The sequence below is a fragment of the Microcebus murinus genome, chromosome 9 (assembly GCF_040939455.1).
Source record: "Microcebus murinus isolate Inina chromosome 9, M.murinus_Inina_mat1.0, whole genome shotgun sequence".
NCBI lineage: Eukaryota > Metazoa > Chordata > Mammalia > Primates > Cheirogaleidae > Microcebus > Microcebus murinus.
Window position 1 is genome coordinate 92,962,322 of NC_134112.1, and position 24,816 is coordinate 92,987,137.

The 24,816-nt window shown below is 37.5% G+C and overlaps 1 protein-coding gene and 1 long non-coding RNA gene across 4 annotated transcripts in view; one reads left to right on the forward strand and one right to left on the reverse strand.

The window, feature by feature from the left end:
- TCAF1 (TRPM8 channel associated factor 1) overlaps positions 1–16,695 on the reverse strand; it is a 47,484-nt gene extending 30,789 nt beyond the window's left edge. For both annotated transcript variants that reach the window (XM_012768114.3, XM_012768116.3), the window contains exon 1: positions 16,561–16,695. The gene's annotated coding sequence lies outside the window, so the exon portion shown is untranslated. The remainder of the gene's footprint in view (positions 1–16,560) is intronic.
- Positions 22–24,816, forward strand: LOC142872943 (uncharacterized). Of its 2 annotated transcripts, none has more exons than XR_012921045.1 (3): positions 22–138; positions 1,541–1,623; positions 24,722–24,816. It is a non-coding gene; the product is annotated as an uncharacterized LOC142872943 (long non-coding RNA). The 2 variants fall into 2 exon arrangements; XR_012921044.1 differs by lacking the exon at positions 24,722–24,816 and adding an exon at positions 11,429–11,517.

Genomic DNA, 24,816 nt, shown 5'->3' on the forward strand with positions numbered 1-24,816 from the left:
GGCTTGGCCGGTCGCTCCGGACGGCAGAGGCCGCGCTTTGTGCCAGTTTCTGCCCCGAGATGCGGCCCCAACCGCGGGAGGGAGGCCCTGGCGCCCGCCACGGGAGTGCAGTAGGACTATTTGTTAAAAAGTACATTGGTGAGGCTATTTATTAATAAGCGTGCGGTTGATAAGTAATGACAGACTTTTATATAAAATAATATATAACTGGTTCCAAGGATGGGTTAAATCTGTATATATTTGCCAACAGTCTCTCAGGCTCGCTCTGTATATATTAATAAGCGTGTGTGTACACACAGTATATTTATATATTATTTTTTAAATAAACATTTAATGTAGTAAAATAGTTTGCATTTTTTGTACAAAAACCTTTTAAAATGTTTTTATATACTTACATAAACACAAAAATTATATGGAAGATAAACTATTAGAATCAGTTACTTCAAACAGGAACGTAGATTACTCATACGTAATTTTTCTTCATCTACCTTTTAACATGTTAATTAGTAGTTAAATGTATTATTTTGTAATAAAAAACAAATACATTTGATCAATTATAAAACTAGTTAAAATATCCTTGCTGAAACAGTTGGTAGTGACTTCTCTACAAATGTGATTTCTCCTGTGGGAAGGTTTTTTGAACTTAGTTCCTACTTCTGACTCATTTTAATTAAGAGTGGGATACAACACTCGACTTTACAGCCAAGGACCTGGCTTTATGCCTGACCAGGTCCTGCCTTGAATCTCATCTGCTCTTCTAGCTTGGTGAGCTCAACTCTGGAACCCCGGGTGGGGGGTTGGGGGGAAACTACTTGTCCCTTTCCGTGGCTGGCCCCATGGGCCCAAGGAGATCTGCATAGCCCTGCAGATTCTCCACTTTCCTTACCCCTCACTGCCCTGGTTCCTGTTTGTCTAGTACCTAAGATGTCCCCAGACCAAATGGTCCTCAGGAATAGACCATTTTAAAGATTTTTTTCCCCTGCTACAAAACAGTGCCAGACTGGACCTCCTGGGGCATGGTGGACTCCAGTGGCAACCAGGATACAGTACGACATCTTGTTTTACTGAAGGGTTTCATTACAGCTCCCCAACCAAACTAAAGGAAACAGGTCAACAACTGTGTTTTAGTCTTCTTTTGATTCCCAATTTCACCTAAGTCATACACAGGTGATCCGTAATGTCCACTGGATGGTGGATGGATAGATGGATGGATGGACAGGATAGATAAATATGAGGGTAAGAGAGGAAGTCTGTGGGATCATTGCTCAACAAAACAAACAGCAGCTTGAGTAGAAAACTGATCAAATTACACATTTCCTGTGCTATAAGTTTTTTCCTCTCCTTCATGCTCTTTTAATCTTTTCCTCCCCTCTTAACCCCTCTGTTTACTTTCTACATCTCCCAATACTTTCCTCAAAATTTGAGCTGGTTCTACCTTCTGTTTTTTGGTTTCAGACACCACAGTACTAGCTCAATTTTAAATCCTATATCCTCTCTTAGTTTTACTGCCCCTTGAGAGTTTCTTTGTTTTTCTTTCCAGTTTTCTGCCCAGAGTAGCTCTGAGTAATGAAGACTGCCATGAAATCCTAGAACACAGAAATAACTTTTGAGACATTAAGTTCTGTAAGTACTCAGCAACATGAGAATGAACAATTTACTAAAAATCCATACTAAAAGTATTATGCAGTTTATAAAAAATGGGCTCAATTCATACCTTGAGGAATGTTCTCAATATATATTTTCAGTGAAAAATGTATGATCCTACTTTTGCAGGGAAAATGATATATGTTTATGTTTACTAAGCACAGTAGAAATAAGGACATATTTGGCTACTTCAGAAAGTGGGAAAGGGTTGATTAGTAATTTGTTTCTTTAGATACTTTGTATTTAAAAATACAACAAGTAGCATTTTGAAATTTAGACTATTCAGTAATACTATTCTTAGGTATATACCCAATAGAAATGCATATACATGTTCACCAAAAGACATGTGGTAGAATCTTCAAAGCAGCACCATCCATAATAGTTTAATACTGGAAACTCCCCAAATACCACCATCCCTGCTTTCTCAACCCTAGTGCAACCCTTCTTTATCAGCTGGGTACCATCAATAGAAGAATATTTTTTAAAATTGTGGTATATTCACAATGAAATATTGTACAGCAATGAGAATGAAAGATTTGCATTGTATACAGTATGGCTGAATCTCACCAATATACTATAGAGTGAACTAAGCCAGAAACAAAGGAGTACATACTCCATGATCATATTTATAAACTAATCTTTTATATTGAACTCAGAATATTTATCCTTAGGCAAGGTATTAACTGGAAAAGGGCACAAGGAGGACCTCTGGGTTATTCGTAATTGTTCTCTTAAATGAATTTAAGATCTGGTCCAAGGATGTGTTCATTTTGAAAAATTTATCAAGCTGTACATTTATATTGATATATAAGCACACATGTAAATATCATACCTTAATAAGGCATTAAAGTAGTACTTTAGTTCTAGAAATATAGTTGATTAAATATCCTGAATCATACTGCTGATGCAAATAATATATATACACAAAATATCATAAATTCATCAATGGAATAATATGAAAGTAAGGAGTCTGCAAAGCCAAAGCAAACTAATATTGATGGGAAACACTGATGGAAGCAAGTACAAAAGCTAGCTTTCATCATGGCACTTCTACAAAGCCATGGAGAATGTATGGGGAGCGACTCTATGGTTTCCAATCTAGGAGTTTAAGACCAGGCTCACATAAAGGATGTAATTTAAAAGGACACTCTTGCATAATGCTCAGACACCAAAGGAGTATTCCTACATACAGGGTAAAAGTAAATAAGAAGTACATTGCACAACACAGAAGAAATCAATGCAATTTGCCTGTCTTAACCCTGCTGGAGGGTGAAGGGGAAAAACATCTCAGAGAATGAGTAACCAAAGGAACAACCAAATCAGTTCCCCACATAGGTTTGCAACATAAATCCATGCTATCTCTGTGGATTGAGAAACTCTAAGCAAATAATTCAAAATGGTCCCAGTTTGGTAGTTTTCCAGCTGAAAGAAGCACATGTAGATCTTTTCTGAAGAAACTGTAGTTTAATGCATCTAGAAAGAATTTCTACAGAAAAACAATAATCCACACAAAAGGAGCAGCTCATACTAATAATTTTAAAAATCATATAACATTCAAGGAAATAAAACATCATGAATAAAAGCATCACAAATAAAAGAAATCAGAAACAGGCAGAATTCAGATATTAGAATTACTAGGCATAGAATATAAAGTAACCACATTTAATATATTTGAAAAATAAAAGAGAATCTTAGAAACTTGGAAAGAAAATATTTATATTTATAAAACAAATCAAGTAGAACTAGAAATGAAAAATATAATAGTTGAAATAGGATGGTTCAAAATAAAAATTTATTAAAGAGACTAAATAGAAGATTAAACAAAGTTCAAGAAAGAATTAATGAAGTAGATCTGGAACAGAAGAAATTATTCATAATTCAGTCTAAAACCCAAAAGAAATGGCAAATATAAAAGAGGACAGAAAATTTCAATAGCTTAGTAAGAAGATCTAACATACATCTGATCTGAGCTCCAAATGGATATGTTGGAAAGATTTCTATAATTTTTATTTGAAGAAGTAATTACTATGCATTTTCCAGAGATTTTGAAAGATACCAATCCTCAGATCCAGGAAGCCTAGCAAATCCAAGCAAGATAAATAAAAGAAATATTCATCTAAATATATTATAGTGAACAAAAGAACAGAGGACACTAAAGGGAAAAAATTAAAAGTAGTCCAATGGGAATAAAAGAACAGATCACTTACAAATAACTGATGATTAAATTGCCCACTGCCTTCTTGGCAGAAAAAAAAAAGACAGCATAATAATATTTTCAACATATAGTGAGAAAATAGTCAATCTAGAATTTTATATCCAGAAAACCACTTTTTATTACAAAATTCTTAGGAAATGCCATTTTCAGACCAACAAATACTCAGAATTTATTATCTAAAGACCTGCATAAAATGAAATTCTAAAGGATATACCTAAAGGATATTCCTCAAAGAAGGAAAATGATCTTAGATACATAATCTGAAATGTAAGACAGAATGGTAAGAGACTTTTAATTCTGGCATTGAGAGAAACTTTTTGGAACAACTTCCCGCTAAAAACAGTAATAATATATAGGAAACAGCTGAAGACTTTGAAGAGCAAACAACATAAGCAGGACTTGACGAGCCACAATCCTTGATGTACAGAAAACACAGAAAATGAGTTCCACATTCACTATGGTTTTTTTAGTTTTTGGACATTTTCCATTTCACACTGCAGGATAACTGAGGCCAAACAGACAGTGTTATTCTTACTACTTCAAGACTGCCAAGCCATTTGGAAATCAAAGGGTAAAGTTTCAGACATGAAGAAACCTCAGAAAAGTGAATCTAAAAATCTATGCACAAATTCCCCTTGAGTTATTGGCTGACTCCTAACGCATGCATGCACAGAGACAGACCCCAAGAAAATGTGCAGAAAAGTGTCCACAAAATCTAAACAACTGAACTGTCATTTTAGTAGCTATACGGTTCCAGCAATAAAGCAGTAAAGTCCAAGCCCCAATGAAAAAACACTGTGATTTCAGTTGATACAGAAAAAAATTCATGGCATATGGATAAGAACCACACCTTAGGAGTAAGGACTATGTTCTTGGAGAAGGAGCAAACCTTAAATGGACTTGTCTTAACAAAGCGTAAAACAACTAACCTTTGATACTATGAAGGTAATCTTCTGGTACTTTATCTGCTTATTTCCCTACAAAATCCTTTTGAAAAAAAATAATGTCAACCAGAATATTCATAATTTTTCATCCACCATATCCTGCATTCAATCAAAAATTAAGGAAGAGGCTCAGAAGCAGAATATGTTGCCAAGAACTCAAGAGAACCAACAAACAATAGAAACAGACTCACAGGTGGCTTACATATTTGAGTTCTTAGACTGGGAACTTAAAACAACTGTGACTAATATGCTTAAAAATAACAGAAACAAGGCTGGAGAACTTCAGCACAGAACTAAAACTAAAAGAGTAAAATGGACATTTTAGATATAAAAAATAATAACTGAAATTAGTAATTTAATAGATGACTATAATAGCACATTAGACAAAAAGACCAAGGAATTGGTGAAATATAACAAAGGTCAGTAGAAAGTATCCATAAATATTAATAACAATAAAGAGAAGAAAGGATGATGCACAAAGAGATGAAATGATATAGAAAGAGTATAATATTAATAGAATTATGAGATGTGGAGACAAGTTATATGTGTAATCACAGTTCTAGAAAAAGAAAAAGAGAATGAAACACAAGCAACATATTAATAACTAGTGGATGAAAATTACCCCAAAAGAGATGAAAAATATCAAACCATAAAATGAAGAAACTCTACATTTGCCAAGCAGAATAAACACAAAGAAAACTACTCTCTGGCACATCATAATTAAACTGCTGAAAACCAAATTCATAGAGAAAATCTTAGAAGCATCCAGAGATAAAGGATACTTTCCATTCAAATAAACAAAAATATAGCTGACTTTTCAAAAGGACCATGAAAACAAGGACACAATGGCATTGATAGAGAGAGATGGGGGAGGGGCGGGATCTGCTATTCTAAAATTCTATGTGCAAGAAAAATATCCTTCAAAGTTAAAGGGAAAATAAAGATAATTTTAGATATACCAAAGCTGAGAAAAGTTGTTGCCAACAGAATATAGTGTAGGAACTACTTATAGGAATTTTTCATGATTAAGGAATCATGATTTTTCATGATTAATTCCACATAGGAACACAGTATTGTGTTCCTATGAATACTAAAAAGAGTAAATATAAATGAATATTTACTGCTTAAATGAACAAATATAATGTCTTACGGAATATAAAAGCATATGAAAAACAAAATATACAAAAATGGCACAGCTGTTAAGATTGGGTTAATGGAGATAAACTGTTTTAAAGTTTTGCATTATTTGAGAGTAGGTAAAAGTAGCAATTTAAGGTAGACTGTAATAAGTCAATAGGTAAATTGTAACATCTATGATAACCATTAAAAGAATAATAAAATTTTATAATTCAAAATATAATATAGAAGAAATAATAATATAAAATGTTTGGTTTGAAAGAAAGCAAGAAAAGAGAAACAAAAGAATAAAGAACAGATGGAACAAAGAGAAAACAGTGTGTAACGCGGTCAACTTAAACCCAGGCTGGGCGTGGTAGTTCATGCCTGTAATCCTAGCACTCTGGGAGGCTAAGGCGGGAGGATTGTTTGAACTCAGGAGTTTGAGACCAGCCTGAGCAAGAGCGAGACCCCGTCTCTACTAAAAAAAAAAAATAGAAATTAGCTGGACAACTAAATATATATATATATATATATATATATATATATATATATATATATATATAAAATTAGCCAGGCATGGTGGTGCTTGCCTGTAGTCCTAGCTACTCGGGAGGCTGAGGCAGGAGGATTACCTGAGCCCAGGAGTTTGAGGTTGCTGTGAGCTAGGCTGATGCGACAGCGTTCTAGCCCGGGCATCAGAGTGAGACCCTGTCTCAAAAAAAAAAAAAAAACCCCAGACCAAAACAAAACTTAAACTCAGTTGTTGTAGACTGTGCGTTTGTGTCCCTCCAGAATTCCTTTGGTGAAACCCTAACAGTGGAATGGCATTAGAAGGTGGGCCTTTGAAAAGTAATTAGGTTTAGATGAGGTCATGAGTATGGAGCACCCAGGATGGTATGAGTGTCCTTATGAGAAATAAATGGAAGCTCCGTCTTTTGGGCATGTGAAGGCATAGTGAGAAGGTGGCTGTCTACAAGCCAGTAAGCCAGCCCTCACCAGACATGGAATCTGGTGGCACCTGTTTCTTGGACCTCCTAACCTCCAGAACTGTGAGAAATAAATGTTTGCTGTTTAAGGTACCCAGTCTGGCATTTGTGTTATAGCAGCCTAGACTGAGTAAGATACCAACTATATCAATAATTATATTAAATGTAAATAATTAAAAATCCAATTACAAGACAAAGTTTGTTTAAAAGAAAATACTTTAAATACGAATACACAGAGATTGAAAGTAAAAGGATGGAAAAAGATACTCCAGCCATGAAATACTAACCAAAAGAAAGCTAGTATGGCTATATTAACAACTATATTACTGCAAGACATGTTACTAAAGATAAAAAAGACATTTTATAATGATAAAAAGATCAAATCAATAGAGCATAGAGCAATATAACAATCTTAAATTTGTATCCTTAATAACATAACTTCAAAATTCATGAAAGGTAGACAGTAATAAAAGAGGCAATAGACAAATCCAGAAGTATAGTTGATGGTTTAAAACATCTTTGTCAGTAATTTGATAAATGCATACAGATCAGTAAGGATACACATTATTTGAAAAGTATAGTTAACAAATTTGACCCTTTTAACATATATAGTACATATATGCTTACCAACAACAGAGTACACATGATTTCAAGCCCATGTCAAACATTTTTCAAACAGACCATATGTTGGGCATAAAGCAAAAAACTGAAAAAACTCAAAAGCATACAGATCATAATGGAATTAAAGTAGACATCAATCAATAACTTATTAGAAAATTCTCACATGTTTAAAAATTACAAAATATACTTTAAATGACCCTTAGGTCAAAGAAGAGATCACAATGGATATTTAAAAATAATTTTAATTAAATGATAATTAAAATCTAATGTATCAAACTTTGTGGTATACTGCAAAATCAATTACAAGGAGAAAAGTGTAGCTCTAAATGCGTATATTAGTAAAAGAGGAAAGACCGAAAGTAAACTAGGCTTCTATCTCAAGATATCAAAAAAAGAACAAATTTAAGCCAAAGAAAGTAAATGAAAGGATATAATAAACATATAAGCAGAAATCAAATTTAAAAAATTAGAAATTCAATAAAACCAAAAGTTGATTTTAATGAATCAAAGGAAGACTAATCAATAAAGAGAGAAAAGGAAAATACATTATGGATATTAGAAATAAAAACGAGATATTACATTACAGTACCAAAAGACATTAAAAAAGAAAGAAAAAAGTGATATAATGAATAACATATTCTAATAAATCTGAAAAATTCAGATAAATTTTCAAATTTCTTAAAAATACAATTTATCCAAAATTACATAAGAAGAAATAGAAAATATAAATATAATGATTCTATCCACTAAGGAAATTTAATTCAAAATCAAAAACATTCCCAAAAAGGAACTTTAGACCTAGAAGGATTTTTGTGGTGAATTTTCCTAAACATTTGAGAAACATACAATACCAATATTATACAACTTCTTCTACAGAATAATAAAATAAGGAATCCTTCCTAATTCATTTTATTATACCTGGCATAATTTGATACCAAAAGCTGATAAGTACATTACAAAAACAAAAACCTAGAGACTAATACCACTCAATGAACATAGATTCAAAAACCCTAAACAAAATGCAGCAAATCAAATTCAATAATAAAAGAATAAAGAATCTAAAACAGATGCACAATGTACAGTTACCTGATTTATAATAAAGTAACTAATGCAATCCAATGGTGTCAAGAGGCCTTTTCAGTAGGTAGTTCTTGACTGATTAGTTATATGTATGAAAAAAATAAGCACTGACTCATGCCTCATGTCATATAGAAAAAATAATTTGAGATAAATTATAAACCTAAATGTGAATGATAAAACAATTAAATATAGGGTAATTTTTTGTAACCTAGGGGTAGGCAAAATTCCCTTAAATAGGACTCAAGTGCTAATCATAAATGTTTGGATTTGTTAACACAATTAGGTATTATTAAAATTAAGTAAATTAAGAAGTTCTCTTTATTAAAAACCATCATTACCAAAGTGAAAAGGCAAGCCACAGATTGGGAGCAGATATTTGTGTTAATAACTCATTAACACAAAAAAATGCATATGCATATTCAGAACATTATTAAAAACTTTCACAAAATTAATTTAAAAAAAGAAACCATCCCATTCCCCCAAATGAACAAAACAAAAGCAAGACACTTCATCAAAGATGATATTCAAATGGCCAAGAAGTATACAAAATGATGCTTCATATAATTAGCCATCAAAGCAATTCAAATTAAAACCATAAGAAACCTATATCCATTCTGGATGGCTAAAATTAACTGTGGCAATAATATCAAATGATGACAAGGATCTAGAGCTGCTGGAACTTATATGTATTTCTGATGTGAGGGTAAACTGATATAGTCATTGTGCAAAACTGGCATTTTCTAATCAGGCTGACTAGGTATATATTCAATAGAAATGAGTGATTATGTCTACCAAAAGATATGTTTTTCAAATCAGCTTTATTTGTAATAGCTAAAAAACTGGCCTCAATTGTCCATCAACGGTAGAATGGGTAAGTTGTGATGTACTTATACAATATAATACTATAGAGGAAAGAAAAAAGAACGAATTACTGCAATATGCCACCATATGGATGAATTTCATAGACCTAGTGTTGCATAAGACAAACCAAACACAAAAGACTACCTATTTATGAATCAATTTATGTGAAGATCAAGATTGGATCAATATATGATGACTGAGATCTGAACAGTGGTTATCTGTGAGAATAAAGTATATATTCTATATACTTACCTAACTATATATTAAATACACATACACATATTAAGTGTATGTATTTGTGAATTTATATATGTAAGTTATACATCAACTTTTCATAAAAAGAAAAATATGTAAGCAAATATATTAGTAAATATGTTGGAAAATCAAACACTGATGGTATTAAATAATAATAAAAATTATTTGATATTTGGAGGTGAGAGTTAGACATAAAGTCCTGAGAATCAATATTATTTAACTTGAGTATGCTACATAAAATATGTTATAAAACTAAATATGTTAAAAACTAGGAATGCTATGAGTTAAATGTGCTATGAAATTAAAATATTCCTGAAGCATAAACCTAAAACATGTAACTTCCAAGTAAAAAAAAGAAAAAAAAATGAGAAAAGAAAGAAAAAAGGAAAAAGAAGAGGGGGAGAGGAATGAAAGAGGCAAAAAAGTTAGGAAAAATAAAAAGCAAATAATAAGATGATAGAATAAATTTAATTGTATCACCAATCACAATAAATGTAAAAAGACTATATTAATAACAAGTTATAAATTGTCAATTTTTTAAAATCTAGGATTTTTAAAAATCCAGTTAAATTTACTACATATATACTTAAAACAGATTCAGAGGATTTAAAGCCAAAGGAAAAAAGAGATAAACAAACACCAAGAAAGAAACCTTGATTTGATATTGAATAAATTACAATTTTAAGACAATAAATATGAATAGATACCCATGATGTAGGATCCCTACATTAAGATAAAATGTTCAGTTTACCACAATTCACTAATAACATATCCTCAGAATATATAAAGCAAAAATATGTAGATCTACAATGAGAAATGACCTAACCTAGCATCATACTGAGATATTTTAATATACCTATTTCTGTAATTGATAATTCAAGCAGACAAAAATTGGTCAAGATATATAAGATTGGATTATATAATTGACACACTTATTTTAAAGATACACATAGAACATTATATAATTAAAGACTACACATTCTTTTTAAGCACACAAAGAAAACTAACCAGGTTCAATAGATTGAAAGGAATGGGTATATCACACATTCTTTCACTATAATATAAGTTAGGCAACGTTTATTATGAGATGATAAAACAAACTTTATATGAACAACTAGAAATTAAAATGCACATTTCTAAAAAATTCATGACTCAAACAAAATACTATAATGTAAATTATAAAGCTACATGATCAAAAAATTCATACCAAAACTTGTGAGCTATAGCCAAAAAGCAGTGAAAGAAATTTATAGCTTAAAAATCTTACATAAGAAGAAAAGCTCAAAATTAATGAGTTAAGCATATTATCTAAGAGCTTAGAAGATAAATAACAGAAAAATTGAAAGAAAGCAGGAAGAAGTAACAAAATAAGTAAAAATTAGTGAGAAGATGTAACATTTTTTTCTGTATGTGAAAGAGCTAATAACATAGACCAAGTTCCAGCAAAATTAAAACAAAAGAGAGAGACAATATACACATAGTAGTAATGAAAAGCGAATCATATTGGATTTAAACAGTTCATGAAAGGACATTATGAACAATTTTATTTTATTAATTTTGAATACATATATTTGTATATATGTAGTTGACTCTTGAACAACACAGACTTGAATTGCGTGAGTCTACTTACATGTGTATTTTCTTCTACCTCTGCCATCCCTGAGACAAAAAGACCAACCCTTCCCCTTCCTCTTCATCCTCAGGCTACTCAATGTGAAGACAACAAGGATGAAGACCTTTATGATGATCCACTTCCATTTAATGAATAGTAAACACATTTTCTCCTTCTTATGATTGTCTTAATGACATTTTATATTTTCTAGCTTACTTTATTGTAAGCATATGGCATATAATACATATAACATACAAAATATGTGTTATTTGACTATGTTACCAGTAAGGCTTCTGGTCATCAGTAGGCTACTAGTAGTTAATTTTGGGAAGTCAAAAGTTGTAAGTTAATTTTTACTGTGCAGAGAGGTTGGTGTCCTGACCCTCACATTGTTCAAAAGTCAACTGTATTTTTTTTTTTTTTTTTTGAGACAGAGTCTCGCTTTGTTGCCCAGGCTAGAGTGAGTGCCCTGGCGTCAGCCTAGCTCACAGCAACCTCAAACTCCTGGGCTCGAGCGATCCTTCTGTCTCAGCCTCCCGAGTAGCTGGGACTACAGGCATGCGCCACCATGCCTGGCTAATTTTTTTTATATATATATATCAGTTGGCCAATTAGTTTCTTTCTATTTATAGTAGAGACGGGGTCTCGCTCTTGCTCAGGCTGGTTTTGAACTCCTGACCTTGAGCAATCCGCCCGCCTCGGCCTCCCAGAGAGCTAGGATTGCAGGCGTGAGCCACCCGCCCGGCCTCAACTGTATTTTTATATATTGAATAAACATATACAAATAGGAATATATAAGAATACATATGAAATGCATAAATATCATGGAAAACACAATTTTCCAAAACTGATCCCATAAGAAAACCTAAATAATCTTATAATCATTAAAATAATTGAAGCAACAAGTTTAAAACCTTCTGACAAAGTAAACTCCAAACCCACAAAGTTTTGCAAGTGATTCGAGGAAATATTTAAGAATATTGGGATTATCTAATAGAAAAATAGAGAATACTAGAATAATAGAAAAAGAGAGAATACTACCCATATTATTTTGTGATGATACCAATACCAGATAAGAATAGTACAGAAAGGATAATAGCAGGCCAATCTCAACTACACATATAGATTCAAATATCTAATGTTTACCTTTATATCTATATCTACATACAAAAGTTATGATATATTTACCAGGAAGGCTTTATTCCAGAAATACAAAATTGGTTTATTATCAAAAATTCAATAGTATACCATGCTAATGTATTTAAAGGAAAAAGAATTCTATGTTATTCTCAGTAGCTACAGAAGAAACATTTGACAAAACATCCACTCATAATAAAAATGTTTACCAAAAAGGAATTGAACTTATCATGGGGAAAGCATTTATGAAATTACTACAGCAAATACCATGTTTAAAGTTGATATGGTGAAATATTTCTCTTTATTATATTAAGGACAAAACAAGATGTCCTTCACTATTATATTCAACACTATACTTAGGAGCTCCTAGCCATTGCAGTAAGACAGAAAAAAAAGGTATAAAAATTGGAAAGGAAAAAACAAAGTTGTCATTATTTTCAGATGATATGACTGTCTATGCAGCAAGTCTGAAAGAATCTACATGTAAATGTATAAGAAATAATTTTATCAAGTTTGCTTGATATATAATTAATACAGAAAAGGCAATTGGATTTTTATGTGTCAGCAACAATAAACTACAAAATAACTTTTATAAAAGAAAACATTTACAATAGCAGTAAAAATATTGTACTTAGAAATAAATTTAACAAAAAAGGAGCAAAAAGAAAACAAAAATAGTACAAAACATTAAAGATGATCTAAATAAATAACATCATATACCAAGTTTATAGATGGAAAGACTGAATATCTTAAAGAGGTCATATCTCCCCAAATTGATTGTGTTCTCCAAAGAGCATGTGTTGGAAACTTAATCACCAATGCACCAGTGTTAAGAAGTGGGGCCTAAAGAAAGGTCATGAGGGCAGAGTGACTAAATTAATTCCTTTATCGACAGAGTGGGTTGGTTATCAAAGGGGGAGTTAGGCTGCCTTTTATTCTCTCTGTCTGTCTCTGTCTCTATCTCTCTCTCTCTTCCCCTTTCTTTGCCCTTCTGCTATGGATGGTATAGCAAAAAGGCTCTTGCCAGATGGTGGCCCCTTGATCTTGGGCTTCCCAGCCTTTAGAATTGTGAGTAAATAAATTTCTGATTATTATAACTTGCCAATCTCAGATGTTCTGTTACAACAGCATAAAATGGACTAAAAGATTGAGTCAATACAATCAATCAGAATCCCAACAGACTTATTTGCTTGCATGTTTCTAGTTTTGGAGAACTTGACAAGTTTATTTAAATATTTATTTATAAGGTCAAAAGTCCAAGAATAGCTAAACCACCATTGAAGAAGAAGAAAGAGGTGGGAGAACTTTTCCTATCAGATGTCAAGACTTTTTATAAAACTATAGTAGTTAAAAATTATTTAGTATTGGTGGAGAGTTAGACAAATACATAATGAGAGAGGGAGCTTAAAACAAATTATGGACCATATATGGAAAACTTGATTCATACAGATCAGTGGTGCTGGGAAAACTGATTATCCATATGGAATAAACAACATAAAAATCAATTTCCAGATGGGTTAAGACTAATTGTCAAATACAAAACCATAAAAGCTTTTAGGAAACAATACAGTAAAATTAATTTATAATCTTGAGGAAATAATTCTCAAACAAGACAAACTATAAAGTAAGTACTGGTAACTTGAAATCAAAATTCAAAACTTAACATTCATTAATAGAGACAGAGAAAGAAAACCTCAAAAGCAAATTGGAAGCAGATATTTGTGGCACATATGGTTAACAAGGAATTGATTAGTAACCAGATTACATAAAGAAAGCACTCCAATGAGTCAGTAAGAAAAAGGTAAGCAGCCCAATATGAAAATGAATAAAAGCAGGAACCAGAATTTCACAGAGAGAAAGCACAATATCTGATCATTAGGTATGGGGAAATGCTAGTTAAAATCACAGTGGAATGTTATTTGATACCTGCCAGATTGACTAAAAATGAAATTTGACAAGACCAAGTTATGACGAGTATGTGGAGCAACAAGAACTCTCATCCATTGCTGGAGGGAGTGCTAACTGATTTAACGCTTTGGAAACAGCTTGGAAATGACCTAATAAAGTCAAATATATATCAATTTTATAGCTCAGCAATTCTACTCTTAGCTGTACACTCTAGGGAGTGTACAGCTGCACACCTGTACTTGAATGGTAGAGGACATTATTCGTTAATATCCTCTGCAGTAAGCAACCTTTAAAATGGCCCCTAATAATCCGTTTCCAGGTATCCATGCCCTTGTGTAACCCTCCCCCCCCCCCCTTGAGTGTGGGCTGGACCCAGGGACTCACTTCTAATGAACAGAAGATGGGAAAAAATGATGGGATGTCACTTTTGCAATTAGGTTACACCAAGAATCTGGTTTCTGTCTGTCTCTCTGGAGCCTTCGCTCTGGGGAAAGCAAACTGCCATGTTGTGGCGAGCCTCTGTAAGAGGCCCAATTGCAAAGAACTGATGTGTCCAGCCAAAGTCTTGAAGCCAAAAGACCAGCCAGCAGTCATGTGAGTAAACTGGAAAGGCCTCCAGACCCCCCTACTCCCGGCCTTGAGATGACTGTAGCCCCAGCAAATACCTTGATTGCTTGGTTCCAGGCTGTGAGAAACCCTTAATGAGCCTCCCCACCTAAGCCCCTCCTGTATTCCTGATCCAGAAACTGTAAGACAGGAGAAGGTAGGATTTATCTTGTTTCATTTGGGTTTTTTTGTTTGTTTGTTTTAAGCTGCGAAGTAGTAATTTGTTACACAGCTGTAGATAATTAATGCATCTCCTAAACTACGAGCAACCCAGATGTCCATCAGCAGTGGCATGGATAAATTATGGTGCATTTATACCACAAACAACGTAAAGGAAGCATCAGCAAGGGTGAATCTGAAAAACTTAAGAATATGTACAGGATAGTGTCATTGGTATGAAAGTAAAAACTTGAAAAAGCCAACATATATGTATGTTTTTGGAATACCCACACAAAATGGTAAAACTACAAAGAAAACAAAGGTAATATTTATTTTTTTTATTTTTTTTTTTTTTATCATTTCTTTTCCCTATCGTAGAACATGCAGACAAAGGTAATATTTAAAACAAAAATTATGCCCGTTCTCCTCCATAAGCTTGGGCTCGCAGGGGCCTGAGGTACTGCAAACCCTGATTCCTTGCCCCACGAGATGGTTCAGGCTTTCATTTTATTGTTCAGACCGCTCTTAGGTGTTTTGTGTGCTTTTTATTCAGAAATCTTCTAACAACAAAAGAAAGCAAAAAGAAAGCGAAGTACTGAAACGCAATCAATCGACACATCCATAGTTGTTCGGAGTATGACAGGATGGATAGATGGCTGGCCCGTCGGCTAGACAAATACATTCTGTCCTTTGTATCTAGTTAGAGCTGCACTTCTTCCAAGTTTTCAGGAGGATCCAACTGGCAAAGATCGTTTTCTCCTATGCTCCCTTAAGGCCTCTCCCTTTCTCGAAGGTTGGGCCAAGGCAGTGGCCAGCTCTGAGATGTTTAACTGGGAACCAGTAATCCTGCGCTTGCAGTCTCAGGCCAAACGCATCCAGACCGACATCCTCTCCAGCCTGGCACCCACGGTCGCTCGCGCCCCCGCCCCCACCCCCGCACAGCCCCTCCCCCCACTAGCGCCAGCGCATCGATTAGGGTACAGGAGGACTTCACTGCGGGGTAAGCAGAGACAAGATACCCTAAAAGAATTCAGTATCCAGCCCCCAGCAGAGGAGGCAACCTGGTCTCCATGGTTCCCGTGAGCTCAGATCTCAATGGCTCCCCGCGGAGCGCAGAACAAATCACAGGAAAAAGGGGGTCATCCACCTCCCGACGAGGAGGGGGCTCACAATGCGGCAAGGAGGAGACAGAGACCCAGCCCGCCGCAGAGAGAGGCCGGAGAAAGGACAGAAGCAAAGACTCCTCTGTGGAACGCCCCGTCACCCGCAGGCACGCGCAGAGGCCCCAGACCCGTCCGCAGCCCTGCCGGCCCCACCGTCGCGCCCACCTCCCCGCCCCGATTCTGTCCGCGGGCTGTGGCCTTTGTCGCCGCGGGCCCCTCCCGGCCGGCGCCCAGGCTACACCGCGCTCACCGTTTGCCCCGCTCTTCCCTGCAGCGCGGGCTCAGGGCTCACAGGACCTGCCGGGAGCGGGCAGAGGTGCTTCCCAAGAGGAAGGAGCTTCTCCGCCGAGAAGGCACTGGGCGGCGGACGCGACGCGGGGGGACGTGGAAGGTCGCGGCGGAGGAGGGGCGCGGGGCCGCCGTCCCGGGAGCGGATTGGCCGCCGCGCGGAGGGGGCGGGGCTTGGCCGACCGCAGAGGTTCTGCTGTGTGTCAGTTTCTGGCCCGAGATGCGCCCCAAATCCGGGATGGAGACAATACAGTGGGGGCAGTTCGTTAAAAAAAAAAAAAACCCCAAACAAAAAATCCCTTGAGCCTGTTTATGAACCAGTGGAGGGTTGATAAATAACGATAGATCTTTATATACGGTACGAATTATATCTATGGGTCCTAGACACAGTTTTAATTTAAAAACTCAAGTTGTGTTAAAATGGAGCGTAAGATTAAGAAGACATTCTGCATGTTTTATATAAGCGGCAGGGCTAAGAGTGAAGAAATTGTCTGTTGGTTCTTATCTTCACAATTACTGAATTGTTTAAAAATATCACTTGCATTGTTTTTGTAAGGTGCTAAACATTTTACTAACCAATAAATAAATGGCAGATATGAGGGAGAGAGAGAAAGGTGTAGCTGGTAAAAAGGCTGGACTTTGAAGCCACCACATCCTCTCCTTACAAGCTAGATAGTGTCTTAGTTTACTATGGCTGCTGTAACAAATCACCACGCCTTTAGTGCCGAAAACAACACAAAATTTATTATCTTCCGGTTCTGTAGCTCAGAAGTCTGGTCTCACTGAACTATCATCAAGTGTAGGCAGGGCTGTGTTCTTTCTGGAGGATCTAGGGGCCAATCCATTTTCCTTGCATTTTCCAACTTCCAGAATGCCCTACCCTGCCTCCCACCCCCAAATTCCCTGGCTTTGGGCCCTTTCCTCCATATTCAAGGCCATCAATCTGATGGCTCTGACCTCTGCTTCTGTTGTCACCACTTCTTCTCTGAGTCTCCTGCCTTCACCTTTCACTTAGAAGGACGCTTATGATTACATTGGGCCTACCCAGATGAGCTCTTATCTCAAGGTGAGTTAATTAAGCAGCCTTAATTCTATTTGCAACCTTAATTCTCTATTGCCATGGAACATTGTATATTCACAGTTCTGGGAATCAGGATGTGGACATCTTTAGGGGGCCATTTTTCTGCGTATGGTAGGGGGTTCATAAACGTCTATCTCAGTCTCCTCATTTTTTACTCTGGGGACAGTGATCATGTCTATCTCACAGGATTGCTATGAGGAATAAATGAGTTAATGCAGATAAAGCACTTAAAGCAGCGCCTGACACGTGCCAAACCCTATGTGAATGTTTGCTATGACCATAGGGATGAATAGATCCTTCCAGACCTCTTCCATGAGTCGAATCACACAATTGCCAGTGACCTCACTCTAGTATAAATAAGACCTTCTCCCTGTGCTGTGGGTCCCTTCACCTCTGCTGCTAGTTCTCTCCTCCCTGCAGTTCCTTTCTCAAAAGCAAACCCTTCTGTTCCCCTTCAGAGCCAGTTTGACCTGTTTTCCCTTTATGCCCTGGATCTAACAGGCCTCCCTCAATTCTAAATCCTGCTTCTCTTTAATGCTCATTTCTCTTAGGTCTTTCTGTTCATCTTTTCTCTTCTGTATTACTCATCTTCGTCCCTCAGATAATTTAGTTCCTTTTAGGTAGGAAGCTTAGTTAGTAGATTTTGTCAGCTTGCCTTGTCCTCTCCCTGCACTTCCTAGCCACTGAAAAGTTGCTGCTCTTTAGAGTTGTAACACATACAGTGATGTGTAAGAAATGTCATCCTAAGCTCCCAGAGGCTGTCAGTACTAAGCTTGGGGTCTGGTGGGGCACCCCTCTCTCCTCCTTTCCTCCCAGGCTCAGAGCCAGGCCACAACATGCAAGTCAGAGGAAAAATGGAAGGGGATGGAGGAACACAGGAACGTGGGGGCAGCCAGTGTGGAAAGGAGGGAAGCAGAGTGGAAAAGCCTGGCCCAGGTCCAGATGGTCTGTACGGCTTGCTGGGTGGAGGAGATTCCTTCACTGCACTGGCCCTGAGTCCTTCCAACCCCTGAAATGCACACACATGCACACACACACACATACAAAACAAACATGAGGCACCCGGAGGACTGGCCAGTGACCTCAGCCTCAGGATTTTGTACTCCAAAAGCATCTGAATTTCAAGGTCATGCTCCATCTCTACCTGTGCAAATCCCTTCTGCTGCCTGCATTTCAGTGTTCCTTTTTTTCAATTTAAAGGAGGAGATTGGATGAGATATTTTAGATATGAAACTCTGTGGTCAATAGCACAGGAAAAACAGCAGCAACTAAAAATGGTGGGTTTGGCCTATGTGTTTGGAGAATGGGGGTGGGCAGGCTTATGTCCTGTTGACTGTCAGATTCTGAGAGGAGGAGGGAGCTGGCAAGAGGGAAATGCAGCTGTCTTGGCAGAGAGAATGTGAAATGAGAGAATGAGAAAGAGACAGCTCAACCTTAAGGAACCCTGGTCTTTTAGAAGCATTCAATCTACAATCCCCAAACACCCACTTGCCTCCACTGGTGCCCCCCGACACCCCATTCCACTGCAAAAACACCCAGATTCTGGCTTTTCCTCTCATCATAGTCAGAAACTACTCCTCTGTGCTGGGAGGTGGGTGGGTTCACTTCTAGAAACCTCCCATGTCTGTCTTCTAATCTCAGGCCAGGCATGGCAGGGTAGTTCTGAGGGAGATCAGACTTGCAGGGAGGTGAGACAGCACACAGTTTGGAGATTTAAAAAGTAAAGGAGCAAGGGAGAAGGGAGCCCTAGTGTCCTTCTGATCCCCTCCTACCATGCTAGATTGGGATGCCAAGGGGTTTCGTGACCTGAAATGCACTTCCTAGAATGCTACTATCATGAGAGAGGGAGGCAGGAAAAGGGGTGGGGAAGAGAGAGAGAGAGAGAGAGAGAGAGAGAGAGAGAGAGAGAGAGAGAGAGAGAGAGAGAGAGAGAGAGAGAGATTAGAATACCTTTCTGATTTCCTTCCTCCAGACTTGATTGACAGCTAGAAAGGGTGAGTAGAGAGGGTTGGTGTTGAATTCCAGAACCAGCCCTTGGTGAGTTATACTTATTATGCAGATCTCTCTTCAGCTTTATGAAATTTATAGTCTTGTCTATAGGTTTAGGAAGCCTAAACCTGGATCCACTCTTGAAAATATGGCAAGGTAATTTTTCTGGATGTGTAGTAAATTTCACAGTGCTTTGCATTTCTCATCCTTTTCCCAACCTCTTGATCAGGTAGCCAGGATTCATAATTCCTCACCTCAGGTACTTCGCCAGTGCGGAAAGCCAAGAGTCAGGGGCCACTTCATGGGTGTGCGACGACTGCAGTTGCACAGAGCCTCATGCTCAGAAGGGCACAGTGCTCAGAAGAGACCAGCCCTTGGTTTAATGTTCTGCTGTTGCCATCTTGAAATTCTTACCAAGTTTTGAATAAGAGGCCCCACATTTTCATATTGCACCAGGCCCCCTTGTAGCCAGTCCTGCAAGGCATCTTGAAAGAGTAAGTCCTCAGAAAAACCCTGAGCCACTGAAAAGGTATTTAAAGGTGCTTAGACAGTCAGGTGAGGATGAGAGAGCCTTGAAAAACCAGTAGAGCCAAGAGGAGAGAATGCAGAGACAAGGATTAGGGTCCGCACACCCCAGGACAGCGATGACAGGGATGACCTATGCATGCCTTGTCATTATACCCCAAAGAGCTGGCCAGACTTCAGGGAGGGGATAGCTGGGATCGTGGCAATGACTCTGGCAGAATTTTCCATTAACTCAGTGGGATAGGATCTCACTGTCAGAGTTAAGTTGATTTAATAGAAACAAAGAAAATTATTTGTTTTCCATATATGATATTTTCCACTGAGAAGGATACATACCCCATGAACAAGCAGAAAGATTTTTCCAAATTTACGTATAATAAAGGTCACCAGTCAGCAGCCCATGCTAGGCTTGGTCCCCAGAGGTGTGTTTCAGGAGCCTGGATAGTCGTCTGGATCTTCTTATTAATTTCCAACATTAGAGAAATTAGGAGATTTTGCCTAAGGATCCAGACTCCCAGCTTCTCTTGAATGATTTGAATATTGAGTGTCAGAGGCCTTGTGTTACATGGCACAGCAAGCTCAGGCTCCCTGTAGAAGAGTGCTGCGTTGGCTGCACTGTCCCCCACTCCCATCATCCTGCACCAGGCCCACTTTGCTTGTTTACATTACTGGCTGACCTCTGTAAGCCCTGGGATCTGTAATCACGTCCTAAATGTTTCCCAACCATCCCTTTCACTGCATAGCATTGCTCTGGGGGGATAAAGCGAAATTCCTGCAGTGTCGCAACTTGAGTTGGGAAAGTGAACACAGAGTCACAAGGAGACCTGATAGGCCCTTAGAAACTCTCTCAAAGAAAAGCTTAACTTGAATTCAATAAGGAAACTGAAGAATTGCTCAGGTAAGTGGCTGTCTACACATGAACATTTCAAATATTCTTACGTATGGTGTACTGGAGTTTTGTCTACGTGGTTGGAGTGTATCCAGCTCTCAAGGCACGGTGCTCTTGAACTGGGGAAACCGTGAGTGCTGCTGTTTTCTTTGGTCTCTGAGAAGTCACTGGTGGAGATAAGAAGAAGTTTCTACACCTGAAGGATATTGTTCACTCTTTTCCTGGAGTTAGTCATCATCTCAGTTCACTATCTCAAGATTGGATGATGTCACCGAGAATTCTTAGTGTTTTGTAAACTCACTTCTTTCCTTAGCACAGTTTCTCAGGGTGTGGAGGGGTCATTGACAGAAAGAGTTGGGGATAGTATTTAAACATCATTCCAAGATGAACCAGATGCTTATTTTTCACAGAAGCAGAATTTGGAACCAAATATCCTGGCTTCAAATACACATTCTCACATAAGACATAGCTTGAAGAGAGCCTATCACCCAGCAAGTGCTTGAGAAATGTCGTGTATTTATTATTAAGTTATATTCACTTTTAGAAGTTTATGGAATAAGGCTGCATTCCATTCCTACTTTGCTTTATGCTATAAAATATTTTTTATGCTCTGACAACTTTCTTTAATTTGGTTTTTTTTTTTTTTGTGGAGACAGAGTCTCATTGTGTCACCCAGGCTAGAGTGCCGTGGCATCAGCCTAGCTCACAGCAACCTCAAACTCCTGGACATAAGCAATCCTCCTGCCTCAGCCTCCCAAGTAGCTGGGACTACAGGTGTGCACCCACCACGCCCAGCTAATTTTTTCTGTTTTTAGTAGACACAAGATCTTGCTTTTGCTCAGGCTGGTGTCCAACTCCTGACTTCAAGCAATCCTCCCACCTCAGCCTCCCAGAGTGCTAGGATTACAGGCAAGAGACACCATGCTTTGCCCAAATTAATTTTGATAGATATTGACAGAAAGTAATCTATCTTTCTGGTATCTTAGAAATGCCTGCGATTGCCTTCTCCCAGATGTAAGCATTTATGCCAACCAGCACATTTGTGGAAAGATTTCATCTATTCTCCTTCACAGAATTCCCAAGTATTCCCAGTTTTTACATTATCTAATAAAAAATTTATAGGCTATTTTCTCCTGGTCATTCAGATATATTGTATCCATACCGTAAACCTAAACCTGCAGTCTCTCTCTCCCTCTCCTCCCCTCCCATCTTCTCTCTTCTCTCCTTTCCCTTCTCCCCTCCTTCTTCTCCTCCTCCTCCTCCTCCTTCTTCTCTCTCTCTCTCAATTCATTTAGGAAATTCAAATAGGGTGGTTTGGGGAAAGGAAAAAATGCCCTAACATCTTTCCAAGGGAAGAAAAACAATATATTTTAAAGCATAATACAAAAAATGCCTTGACAGCTCTGGCTTATCTCTGGCATGCTCTTCTGCCTAGAAGGCAGCAGGTTCTTTTGACATTGATTATAAGAAACTGCCTAGTTTTGGATACTTTAAAATATGGAGAACATTAACTACTATTTTATTTGAAATATATTAGAAATATAGTGGACAAAAGAGTATATAAGATGGAAACATAAAGACTCAATCAACACCATCCACGTTGTCCAAACTCTAGAGGAGTTTAAAGTGCAAGAATGCTTTTTCCCTGAACCATTTGAGAGCGGGTTGCTAAAATAATGTCCCAATCACCCCTGAATTTTAAGGGAATTCTCCTATATAAGCATCATACAACTATCACAATCAGAAAAGCTACCATTGATGTATCATTACCATCTAATTTTCAGACCCTATTTGAATTTTGCCAATTATCCCAATAATGATATTTGTAACAATAAGATCTAGTCTAGAGTCACGTGCTCCATTTTGTTGTCATGTCTGTTTAGCCTTTGGTTTGGAACAGTTCCCCAGTCTCCTTGACTTTTATGACAGTGACACTTTTGAAGACTACAGGCTAGTTATTTTGTATATCCTGAATTTGGATTTTCCTGATATCTCTTTATGATTAGTTTCAGGTTAGGCATTTTAACAGGAATATCACAGAAGTGACGCTGAGTTCTCCATTCTGTCAGATGTCACATGATCTAAACTGATCCCATGACCAATGATGTTCATGATCTCTACTTGATTAATGTAGCATCTGCCAAGCAGTTGATGGGAAGTTATTTCTTTAGCAAAAAGTTCTCATTTAGCTCTCCTATAATACAGTTCTTTAATGCCATTTTAATTTAGTGTACCCTACCTTATGGTCACACACACTCCCTTTTTCCAAACATGTGGCAGTAGTATCACTAAAGCCACTAACTTGGCCTCTTTTGTACTTGCCTAGTTTTTGTGTCATATCATCCTTTTTTATTTGAGTACTTAGAAAATTTATCTACCTTTTTTTGAATATGCAGTATCCTTTATTCCTAATTTATATGAAGGAACATCACATCATTGGTTTCTAACATCTCAATTTTAACATATAATATGCAGAAAGTTTATTTCTTCATGCTTGTACATGCTTCCTTTGTGTGGAAGACTAGCCAGAGAAATTCTTTTATTCTGTATAAAATCAAAATCATAGTAGTAGAATTATTTGTTTAAATATTAGGTTGTTAGAAAATTGAATTTAAAAGGCAATTTTGATTTTCAAAAGAAAGAGGAGGAGAAGTTGAAATTGAAGGGGAGGTCAGAAGAAGGTGGGATGAGAAAAGTATACCAGAGAGGAAGGGCTATGTCCTCTTCTGCCATTTGGGGTCGAGCTGGCACCCAGGTCTCCGTGCCAAGGGTGAGAGCTGGGTGCAGGATCGCTGCCTCTGCCCCAACACAGGGAAGCAGAGGGTGGGTGCGCTCAGCTGCAAGGTTGTATAGTGGAAGAACAAGATGGAAGAGATAAATCGGGAGGTCAGCATAGGCTGTCATTAACTCTTGTGCGATGCTAAGCAATTCTCTTCTTGGGATCTCAGCTTTCATGTCGTGGGAATGAGGAGAGGGGATTGCCCTTCCAACCAGCGCAAGGAACAAGGAACAGGTCAGAGCCGTGAAGTTCTGAGATGAGAAAAAGAGAAACATAAGCACGGAGAAGACTTTTGCCCCCGTGGGCTCACGGCATCTCTAACCCACAGCTTCCCGTGCTCCGCACATTCCCAAGGCTCCACCCCATGCACCCTTTGTGACTTTCCCTCTCAGCCTCTCACCGGGGAGCTATCCACGTGCCCCCTCAGCCTTGCAGCCTGTTAAGCAAAATTTGTCATGTTCCAGAAACTCTTAGAGGTAGAAACTTCCTCCTTTCTGCTACCGTCCCAGCTCAGATGTGCTTAGAGAGAGATTTGTCTTCAGAGACGTGATGAGGAGACAGGCAGACATCTTGGAGGTTTAAAGAGCAGGAAAAGAGTGTGAAAAGGAAAATTATTTCCTGTAAAAGTCTCCTTCTTTCCTTCTGGCCTTGACTGGAGGTTTGACGGGGCTGGAACTTTGCGTTGTAGAGGGGCTCTGATTGGAGGAGATTTATAAAGACAGTCTGTGGGGCTTCTATGCTTAGGAAATTTATAGAGCTGTGTGGAAAGAAGTTACAAAACCATTTAGAAATTGTTTAGTCATGTTAAGAGGTGCTTTATTATTTTTGTTACCATTTTTAAGAATCAATTTCTTTCTCAGGCATTGCATCTGACGCAGCCTTCTCACTGAAGAGACATTCTGCACAGTTGGAGGTTGCTAGTTCCAACAGGCTTTGAGAATTGTAACCAAGGGGC